This window comes from Mustela nigripes, chromosome 5 (assembly GCF_022355385.1).
Source record: "Mustela nigripes isolate SB6536 chromosome 5, MUSNIG.SB6536, whole genome shotgun sequence".
NCBI lineage: Eukaryota > Metazoa > Chordata > Mammalia > Carnivora > Mustelidae > Mustela > Mustela nigripes.
The window spans coordinates 13,577,082-13,588,404 of NC_081561.1; positions in this window are offsets into that span (position 1 = coordinate 13,577,082).

An 11,323-nucleotide genomic window follows, 5' to 3' on the forward strand; every position below is an offset into this window, starting at 1 on the left:
AAAAAAAAAAAAAAAAAAACCACGATAAAGGGAGGAATGCGGAAGACAGCAGGTCACGTGTCTGGAGGATGCTTTATTTAGTTGTCTGCGATGCGGTTCCTCTCTTCAGAGCTGGAGACCTTTTTTTTTTTTTTAAAGATTTTATGTATTTATTTGACAGAGACACAGTGAGAGACAGAAGAGAAGCAGGGGGAGTGGGAGAGGAAACCCAATGCTGGGCTCAATCCCAGGACCCTGGGATCATGACCTGAGCCGAAGGTAGACGCTTTACCAACTGAGCCACCCAGGTGCCCGACTTTGTTCTGTTTTGATTCTTCATATGAGATTTGAGAGAAGAATCCCAGCAACACTGAAGGAACAGTCAAGGCCGGGCAGGGAGGGTGTGTGGCCTGGGGCTTCCCTGGGTGGCTCTGGTGCCTTCTGCAGTCTCAATCACTCAACTCATTCCACTCAACTCCTTCAACTCAAGTGTGCTGAAATGAAAGTTCTGGAAGCTCAGTCTTACCCATTTGGACTCTATGGGTCTGGAGTCTCTTTCTCTCTTATTTCCCAGCCCCCCACCAAATTGTTATTTTGGGGTGGCCCCCAAGTCCTGATGTACACCAGCGCCCCCACGAGGTTGGAGGGTCAACCTGCAGGTATTTTTTAGACAATAAATAAGCATAAACTGATTGATAGGGCTATACATGTTTTTTCTTTTATTTTGAGCTTATTATTTGTCTAGCCCAAAATTTTTACATACATCTCATTTAATACTCATAAATGCTCCATAAATTAGGGATTATGAATCTTATTTGGCCAGTGAAGAAATAGAAGTGAATGAACTTGTTCAAGTTTACAAATCTGTTTTAAGCTGCTCTGGCTAGTTTAAGGATGGCTCCTTCTTAAGAAGCAGCAAGACTTTGACCTTCTTAGTATGTATAGATTACTTCTGTGTGCATAATGAAAGATATAAACGTTCTAAGCCCTTGAAGACTTTATAATGGGAGGGCTTACACACAGGAAAAAGACGTCAAGGTAGTAGCGTTTAGAATTATGGAAATTGGGGCCTTGGGAAGAGATTGGAATAAAAGAGTTTTCATAGCAAGGAAAGAGGCCTGGGCAGAAAAGTAGCAGCTAAGCAGGAGCCCGGTTAACTTAAGATGTACTATCCTATTTTTCTTGTTTTCCTTCATTGGTTTAACATTAAGAACGTGGTCATGTTCACCTTGCAAGGGCCAAGTTGTATGAAGCTGACCTTCTCAAACTCTCATGGGAACCTAGGATCTAGAGCTGCTCTCAGAGTATCTCCGGTGGTGTAAGTTCTCCTGAAGAGTCGACATGAGGTACTTTATAAGAATCCACAGCTTATGAATGGCCACTACACCCACACAAAGATGTCTGACATTGTTAGTTATCAGGAGGACACAAATCAAAGCTACAATGAGATACCACTTCACCCCCACGAGGACGGCTGGAATCAAAATGTCAGAAAACCACAAATATTGGTGAAGATGTGGAGAAATGCCCTACTATCCATGGCAAGGAAATATGTGCAGCTGTTTTGGAAAACAGTCTGGTGGTTTCTTGAATAATTATACCCAGAATCACCATAGGTTCTAGCAACTCTACTCTTAGATTTATACTCAAGGGCAAGGACTATGTTTGTTCACACAATAACTTGTACATGGATGTTTATAGCAGCCTTGTGCACAACAGCCCTAATGCAGAGGGGCTACCTGGGTGGCTCAGTTGTTAAGCGTCTGCCTTCTGTTCAGGTCATGATCCCGGGGCCCTGGAATTGAGTCCCATGTTGGGCTCCCTGCTTGGCGGGAAGCCTACTGCTCCCTTTTCCTCTGTCCCTGCTTGTGTTTCTCTCTTGCTGTGGCTCAGTCGGGTAGACGTCAGCCTTTGGCTCAAGTCATGATCTCAGGGTCCTGGGTTTGAGCCCCATTCTGGGGTGCCCCGCTCAGCGGGGAACCTGCCTCTCCTTCTGCCTCTGCCCCTCACCCTGCTTGTGCTCTCGCTCATGCTCAATCTCTCAAATGAATAAATAAAATCTTTTTATGAATAAATAAATAAAATCTTTTAAGAAAGATTTTATTTATTTATTCGACACAGAGAGAGAAAGCATGAGTGAGAGCATAAGCAGGGGTGGGGTGTGGACGGGGAGGGGCAGTGGGAGAGGTAGAAGCATGTTTCCCTCTGAGCAGGGAGCCCGAGGAGGGCTCGATCCCAGCACCCCAGGATCATGACCGGAGCTGAAGGCAGCCGCCCAACTCACTGAGCCACCCAGGTGTCCCTAAATAAAAAAAATCTTAAAAAAAAAAAAAAAAAGAATCCATAGTCTGCCACATCAAATTATGTAGAACTTATTTACTAGGTACTTTTTGGTAAGCACTTTGCATATGTTAATTCTCATAATCTTCACAACCATCTCGTGAATACTTTAATCTTCCTTATTTTACAGGTTGGGGGACCACACTGTAGACAAAGGGGATGAAGGATCTCAGCCAAGGTCGCCTAGCTTGTGAGAGGCCGCATTAGACCCTCCTGGGTAGAACTAAGAGGGTCCCAGATCTGTGTTCTGAGTCCTAGGAATTCTGCCCTTGAGAGAGGAAATCTTTGTGTGTGATCACCTCGTGGATCCTTTCCTCATTTTATATATGGGCAAAAGGGGGCACACTTACCGTGGCATTGACACAGAAGCTCTGTCTACCGCTCCCTGTCTGGGACTCACTGTTCCATCCTGTCATCCAGGTGCAAAAGGGTTAACTGGGGCAGAATCCCTGCCACTGCAGTACCCAGGAACACAGTTCTTTCCCTTAATTGTATTATTTTTGAATCTGGAAGGAGAGGTAGGTCAGAAAACCCAGACGGTGGTGGAGGAGTGTTACAAAGAAGAAAATGAAGGCGTGGGCAGTGAAATTGGTCGGGGATTTGGGGATCTGTGAGACGTAAAGTGAAATAATATGCAAGCGTGCCCACGAAATAGTGCCTGTTTCATTTTTTCATTATGTATTACAAGAAGATTTCAAGGGGACTAAATCTGCAGAAAGATCTCGCCTGAAGTTAGAGTGATTCTTATATGAGAAACGATTAGGTATTCCATATTCCATTTCTGCTTGGCTGTTCGAGCTAGCAGGGCGGTCGGTCGGTGGGCTGTGGCAGGTATGAGACACTAGAAACCAACTCTGACATTCTAGTAAAGTGACTTAACATCATATCGTATCAAAGAAAGCCCTCGAGGGCACCTGGGTGGCTCAGTGGGTTAAAGCCTCTGCCTTTGGCTCAGGTCATGGTCCCAGGGTCCTGGGGTGGAGCCCCGCATCGGGCTCTCTGCTCAGCGGGGAGCCTGCTTCCTCCTCATTCTCTCTGCCTGCCTCTCTGCCTACTTATAATCTCTGTCAAATAAATAAATAAAATCTTAAAAAAAAAAAGCCCTCTGTATTAGCAGACGATCAAACTTCCCATCAGTGTTCCTCCTCAGAGCTATCTTGCAGGCAAGCATCCCCTTGTTTAGCTAAGTCAGCCTTCTAGAACAGACCTTGGACAGCTGCTGTGCTCCCCTATCTCTTTACCGTGCTGGCAACCAGTCTGGCCCACGGTCTTCTGCGTTTTATTTGAGCTTCAACTATCTTCCTCTTGCTTCTGTCCTTTCAGTCATTCCTTCTTAAATGGCTCAATTGCTCCGCTTATTCCCACCAAGTTCTCTTGAATGGAGCCCGGCTTCAAAAAGCCCTCTGCTGGGGCGCCTGGATGGCTCAGTGGATTAAGCCACTGCCTTTGGCTCAGGTCATGATCTCAGGGTCCTGGGATGGAGCCCCACATCTGCCTCAGCATTCCTGCTGAGCAGAGAGCCTGCTTCCCTCTCTCTCTCTCTCTCTGCCTGCCTCTCTGCCTACTTGTGATCTCTCTCTCTGTCAAATAAATAAATAAAATCTTAAATAAATAAAAAAAAAGCCCTCTGCTGTTTGTAGTCTCACATTGGATCTGGAACGTTTCTTTTTTCCCTCAGGGGGAGGTAAAGATGTGCGGGCCATGCGAGATTGCAACGTGTTGGAAAGAACATGGCAGTGACCGTGGGAATGCCAGATGCCAGGCGAAGAGCAACATCCCTGAAAAGGTACATAAAGTAAATCTGAGGGAAGAATGAACAGCAAGGACAAGTGAGGATACAAAGAAGCGTCCTGTGGATGCAGTGATGAAAGATAAATGACACCTGTCCACGGGCGGGCAGGAAGTGGCAAAGGTTGGGTGACTCTGTTTGAGTGAACGCTCCTGGTAATAGAGGAATTTTCCCACAGAGCAGGATAAGCCCCTCGGCCCAGTCGTTATGGATAAGCCACCGTTTACTTAGCAATCCACGTGAGAAGAAATGAATAGTGATAGATAGCCTTTCAGCTTAATTGAAGTAAACAGAAGAGAAATGTTTTCAGTAACAGTGCCTGAAAATAGCCGAGACAGTAAAACAAGCCACAGCTTAAATGAATCAGGTAGGCTTGTTTTGCTTGTATAGATTCAGCTGTTCTTCATCCTCTTTCTGGTGATGATGATGATGATGGAAATATTAGCAATATCAGTTATGACCATCAATTGATTAGGTCTGGGTTAATCTTTATGGGAAGTCCTTCATTCACTCCTATCACTACCGATTTCCTGCCTATACAGTACCTTATGGGTATTGAACCAGACAGGGAGCAGGACTCAGCCCTCGGCCGGTGCAGCAGCTTCCTTGCCCAGCGACTCCCTTGCTTTTCTCACCTGGCATTGTGCTCCCCTCTGGGGCATGACGTCATTGGCCTACACCAATCATGGCTTTAGAATTTCCTTTCAGCTGGGATTGGCCTGGGGGATGAGCACGTGACCCAATTCAGTCCACAAAGACTTAAGCTGCTGAGGAATTCTGGGAAAGATGTTTTCCCGGGATCAAAGAGAGTAGTGTAACGAGGAAGGCCTTTTGTCCCATCCCACTTCTTCCTGTGTGGAGGTAGTTGAGTGAGGATGTGACGTTTATAGCCGTGGCAGCCATTTTGTGACTATGAGGGCCCACTGCCTGCTTACTGAAAAGCAGAGCAGAAAGATGGCAAGAGCTCACCCTTGGTTGGTAGTAGGAGGCTTGTCTTCTTGCAGAATCGTCTTCCTCTAGATGTCTTGTTTTATGAAATAAACACCTGTTATTTGGGCTCCTTTTAGTCATTTCCTTCTTTGCAGTGGAAAGCATCCTACCTGATCCAAGGTGCTGTGGTCTGAATGGGTCCCCCTAAAATTCTTATTTATTTATTTTTAAAAATTATTTTAATTTTTATTTATTTATTTCAGATTTTGAAATAATATTTATTTGACACAGAGAGAGATCACAAGTAGGTAGAAAGGCAGGCAGAGAGAGAGGAGGAAGCAGGCTCCCTGCTGAGCAGAGAGCCCGATGTGGCGCTCGATCCCAGGACCCTGGGATCATGACCCGAGCCAAAGGCAGCTGCTCAACCCACTGAGCCACCCAGGCACCCCTAAAATTCATATTTTAAAACCTAATCCCCAGTATGGTGGTATTAAGAGGCAAAGATTTTGGGAGGCGCTGAGGGCATGACAGTGGAACCTTCATGAATGAGATTAGTGCTCTTATAAAAGAGACCCCGCAGAGATCCCTTCCCCTTCTGCCATCTGAGGTTGTAGCAAAAAGACCCTGGTCTATGCACCAGGAAATAGGTCCTTCACCAAAACACATTTGCCAGAGCCTCCATCTTGGACTCCCCAGCCTCTAGAACTATGTATGAGGAAGGAATATTTGGTGTCAGAGCCATCCAGGATAAGGTGTTTTTGTTAGAGCAGCCCAAACGGACAAAGACGCAGGTACTTGAATAATTTTACGTTCCGCTGCCACAATTGTGAAAACAGTCAAGACAACCATCTGGGGTATATTCCATTAGTTTGTTCCATTGTACCCTGAGGCTGAGCTATCTTTCTGCTCCCTGGCATTTCAATCACTTTAATCATCTGATTTTGTGCACACACATCCCAGTTTTACAAATAAAGTCCCTGAAGAGAAAACAAAACCAAATTAAAAGTTTGCTTAAACAAATTGATCCCATAAAATCCTTTTGGAGTAAAAGCTGATGGAACAAATGTGTTCCGAGCACTAGAGCGTTCGGGGCTGTTAAACAGGGCAAAAGTCCAAGAAAGGAAAAAAACCTCCAACAAAAGAAGCCCACATGAGTAATTAGGGACCCAGGAAAGGAAGCCCAGATTGCAACTCTGAAGCTCTGCTTTTTTTTTTTTTTTTGCCAGTAAGAGTGCTGTTAGAGAAACGGGATGAGTTAATTTCCAGGCTCCATTTTACAAATTGGCACCTCTTCCGTTTGCCTTCGCCCAAAACCCTGAACAACCAAGCACCACCTCCCATACAGAGCAGGATGACAAAAGAAAGCCTTCATGTGTATGGCCTTTTGAAGGGTAAGCAGAAATCCGGAGCAATGACCCCCATGCAGGTTACAGCTGGACAGGGAGTTCTACCCTGGGTGAAGTACTTAACTAATTAATTCGACGAATAGCTCCCATTGGAGGGCAGGACACCATGTCAGAGGAAAGATGCCATGCGAGGGGATATGTGGGATTCAAAGGTAAGACATGCAACTTTGTGGATTGGGATTTTTTTATTCCTGACGTGCAAATACCACTCTAGCACAAAATGCAAGGTGGCAAGTTCTACAAGAGAGATACAAGGTCATGTGCTATGGGAAGTACCAGGTGGGTGAGATTCTATCCCACCAAGAGGATGGGAGATTGGGGTGTCTGGATGGCTCAGTCAGTGAAGCATCCAAGTCTTGGTTTTGGCTCAGGTCATGATCTCAGGGTCTTGGGATGGAGCCCCATGTCAGGGCTCTGTGCTCAGTGGTGAGTCTGCTTGAAGACTCTCTCTCTCACCCTCTCCTCACTCCTGTGTTCTCCCTCTTGCTCTCTTTCTTTCTCTCTCAAATAAAAAAATACATCTTTTTTTTTTTTTTTTTTTTTTTTTTTTTTTTTAATGGATGGAGGATTGCTTCATGGAGTTGGGGAGCTTTTCAAGTGAGCTTTGAAGGGGCACCTGGGTGGCTCAGTGGGTTAAAGCCTCTGCCTTCGGCTCAGGTCATGATCCCAGGGTCCTGGGATGGAGCCCCACATCGGGCTCTCTGCTCAGCTCTTCCTCTCTCTCTGCCTGCCTCTCTGCCTACTTGTGATCTCTCTCTCTCAAATAAATAAATAAAATCTTAAAAAAAACCCAAAAACCTTACTAGGCTTATGGAAATGAAAGTGAGGAGGACGGTGGACTCGAAATTCAAGTATTTTGAAGACTGAGTTGATAGAATGTGGCAAATGGCCAGTACAAAGGGCAGAGAAAAAAGTTCACCCGGCCTTCCCTCTAGAAAGTGAGTTTCTGAAAGAACGGAGTACCCTCCTAGCCTGCAGGTTTTGTTTTTATTGAAGTCAAACTGTTCTAATGAATGCGTTTCCCATTAGATGAGTTCACTGAAGCCCCCTGTGATGCCGCAGTCTCCATCAGCCTACACAACAGGCAGCCTCGCAAGATTCCTGGCTCCCTGCCTTTCCCGGGCAAGCTGTCATTGGTGAGGCTAACAATGGCGCTGGTCTTGGCGACAGTGGATATCCATCCATGGGAACCTGGCCTGGGACCAGCAGGCCTCTGAACTTCCTATACACTTCATTATTAATCACGGCCAGCTGTAATACTTGCGGAGGTTCTTTGAAGGCGGTCTTATAGAGGGTGTCAGAGAGCATTTAAGGAAGGGTGTGTGTGTGGGGGGGGCACTGAGGGGGTGAAGTCCCAGGTCCTCAGCTGGAAAGACAAGGGTCCCCTGGGACTGTTCATCTTAAGAGTTAACATTGTATGGGGCAGGAAAATCCAGGAGGTCCTATTCACCGGGAAAGGATTTTTCCAGAGCTATAGATTTACCACTCTGGGTTTTAATTTTACTAAATAAAATGACTTTTCCTTATGCAGTTCCATACAATCTGCTCTTTGCTACTGTCCTAATATCGTTTCCTGCCGTGAGCCCATAAACACCCTGAATTCTGGCCACACTGAATCAAGGTCTCAGAACTTGATAAGCTGCTGCATCCGTTGTTCCCTCTACCTGGAATGACCTCCCTTTCCTTTGTTGCTTCCAGAGCCAGTGGGAAAATTACCTCCTGGGTGGCATGATCTCTGGATTGCCACAGAATGCTTACCCGCTCCGTTGCCACGGACTCTCGTCCCTTCTCTGCCCTCTGCAGTCCTCCTTCTCTCGGTGAGGCTGCCCCTTCTCTATGTCTAGGGCTCTCAAAGAATGCGATCTTCAAATTGACTCATGTTCATCAACAGGTAGGAAGTTCATATCTTAGTGGGTTATTCTTCTCTTGACATATCTGCTCTAATCTTTTAAAAATCTGTGGCTTTTCTCCTTAATAGAGGTTGACATATTTGGCTCATTCCCTGGCCTTCCTCTAATCTCCTTGGCAGACTGAGATTTCTATGTGTATCCTGGTACAGCTCTTTCATTGGTGAGGAGCAGAAACCGGTTGAAGAAGCTGGAGGAAAAGAAAAGATGACTGTAAAAACCTGCTAGGAAACAAACTACGGCCGGCTCCCTATGAACTAGAACCTGACACTGGGGAGTCATCTGCTGAGAGACTGTCCACCTGGTGTTTATTGGGTTCCCACCATGCCAGGTACTATTCTAGAAGCTGGGGAGTCAGCGGAGCGTGGGGTGATGGCCAGTAGATACATTAACCAGTGACAATGTCAGAAGATGGTGTTTGGAAAACAATAAAAGATGGCCATGTGATCATGAGGAACTGGGTGCTGTTTCAAATTAGGTTGTTGGGAAAGTTCTCGTTGAGTGAGCAGATGTAAGACACAAGGGAAGTAGACCTGGGGGAAGAGCATTCCAAGTCAGGGGAAAAGCAGGGCAGGGGACTCCCATGGGAATGTGCTTGATGGGTTCAAAGAACAGAAAGAGAGCTCGTGAGATACCCTGTAGGCCTCTTGGGGGTCACAGAACTCTTGTCTCTGCTTCTATCCTTTTTTCTTTAATGCCAGAAGAGATCATTGAATTGGCCGGGGTCTTCTCCTTCAACACAGAATCCTTCATGGCAGGCCAGACACCCAAGATGCATTCTTGGCGCTGTCCTCTTCCTCATGCCCTAGAGGAAACCGCTTCTCTGTTTTTCCTTCTTGTGAGACTTCTCCTCCGCTCCATCTCCGTGGCCACCCCCTGTCCACTCCAGCCCGTAATCGTCTCTTGCCTCATCTTCTGCCCTAGTGCATCATGGGCCTCCCCACGTTCATCTTTCTCATGGCAAATCTTGCCCGTGGCAAATCCGTGCTCCCTCACCTACAGTCATCTTCCAAAAATTGCTGATTGCTATTTGCTCATTCATGGTGGTGGTGCATGTTCGAGGATTTGGGGTAGGTTTTTCGGACTTACCTCCCCGTTGGGCAATCGGATATTTCTGGGAAATCTGAAGGAAAATATGCCGGATTGGAGGGTTTGGTTTTGTGAATGGTCTTGAGGCAGGAGCTCTGAGAACCACTCCTGTAGCCCAGTGATTTGGGACTCAGAGCCAGCTTCCTCTGAGTATGGTCTTGATCTTGTGCCCAGTTCTAATAACTGTGCTCTTCTTCTCCCCATCCTCCCCACGTCTGTCCCCATTTTCTTGGCCAACCACTTAGCTCATTGCCATGATCAGCCATGACCGTGGTCGTGTAGAGTAGGGCCCTTGTTCTGCCTACTAGAATAGATTCTTCCCAGGAGCTCCTTCTGCCCCTGTTGAAATCCTCCCTGGGCTCTGCCTACAGTTGTCGGATTTAACAAATAAAAACAGAGGATGTTTAATTAAATTTGAATTTCAACAAACCAAGAATACACCATTTAGAATCCATATGTCCCAAATACTGCACATCCGTATTTGATCTGGCCATTCTAACCTGCCCTTTGTTTAGGGTCCTCCCCACGGCACTGAGCAGAGCTTGTTCCAGATATCTCTAGTACTGTGTAAGCTGCCACATCTGGCTACAGTCAAGCCTGCATCTGGTTGTTTTCCGTGATCGCTGCCTATCTAGCAAAGCAAGGAGTGGCTCTCAGAGTGATGGTGAGGCGTGGGTGGAAATGGCACCAGGCATCCTTCCTTTGACAATGTTGCGTACCTCAGCCACGAAGAGCCTGTCTGGTCATAACACCCTTGGCTTGCCTTTGATGGGGTTGAATTCTTCATGTATAATGCGCAAAACATCTAGTCACCAAGAGGGCCTTGAAAACAATTTTATTATTGGAATGATGTGCACAGCACATAACTTCCCTTTGATACCTCTTCTAGGCGCTCCCTGCAATCGTATTATGGCATTGGAGTCACATAGAACCTTTGATCAATGAGCTTTACTAAGCGATCTAATTCAAACTTATGAAATCCATTACCGGGCATAAGGGCAAGCTTCAATACCCTCATTTTATAGACGAGGAAACTAGAAACAAATCATTTCCATTCTACTAAGAGCTAATTTGCAGCTGTGTCAGGGATCAATAAGTAAATGAACTATGAATTTCAAACAGATAATATCGGATCTGGTTGATATGTTGACACATTTTTGCCACTGAAATGAGATGAGCTGTGAGTGTGAGGGATGTCTGATGCCGGGGACCCCTGAAAAGAGATGTGAGCCTCAACTTCATGACTCAAACAAAGGAGGCAGCACCTTGACGTCAACTCCTTGAATATGACATTTTTGAACAAAGCCAAAAGTTAATTTATTTCAAACAAAATTTATTTAAACCAGATTAAAGCACAGCAAAAGTTTACTTTAATGTGATTTGATCAATATCAAATTATACTTTTGGCGGACATATTATGTTGAATCTCTCCATAGGGAGCTCTTGGCAAAGAACTGTGATGTATTTGTCTCTATTCTCTGTTTACCTGCCATTTTCCCCATTGGCAAATAATATGTATATATTTTTGAATTGGCTGCATAAGAAACACAAGGAGATAATAAATGTGTCTAAGGCAGTGCTTCTCCTTCCCGCCTACTTTTGGCTGTGTTCTTCAGGATTCTTAGAGGTTAATTCTGCTAATTAGCAGCAACTTCTCTCATACTGAAATTGAGCCCAGTGGTTCAATATATTTCCACTACCAAAGACTGACAATATTTTTCACCAGACCTGGTTAAGTAGCAATGTAATTTCAAAATTCATCTTATCTTTGTGGAACGGATTGCGGGGAGAAGTTAGTCTCCTTCCGTTCCCAAGCAGTTACGGAACTGGAACTGGGCTGATAAGAAAGCTGGAGGTCTTTTTCTTTTCTTTCCTTGCAAAAG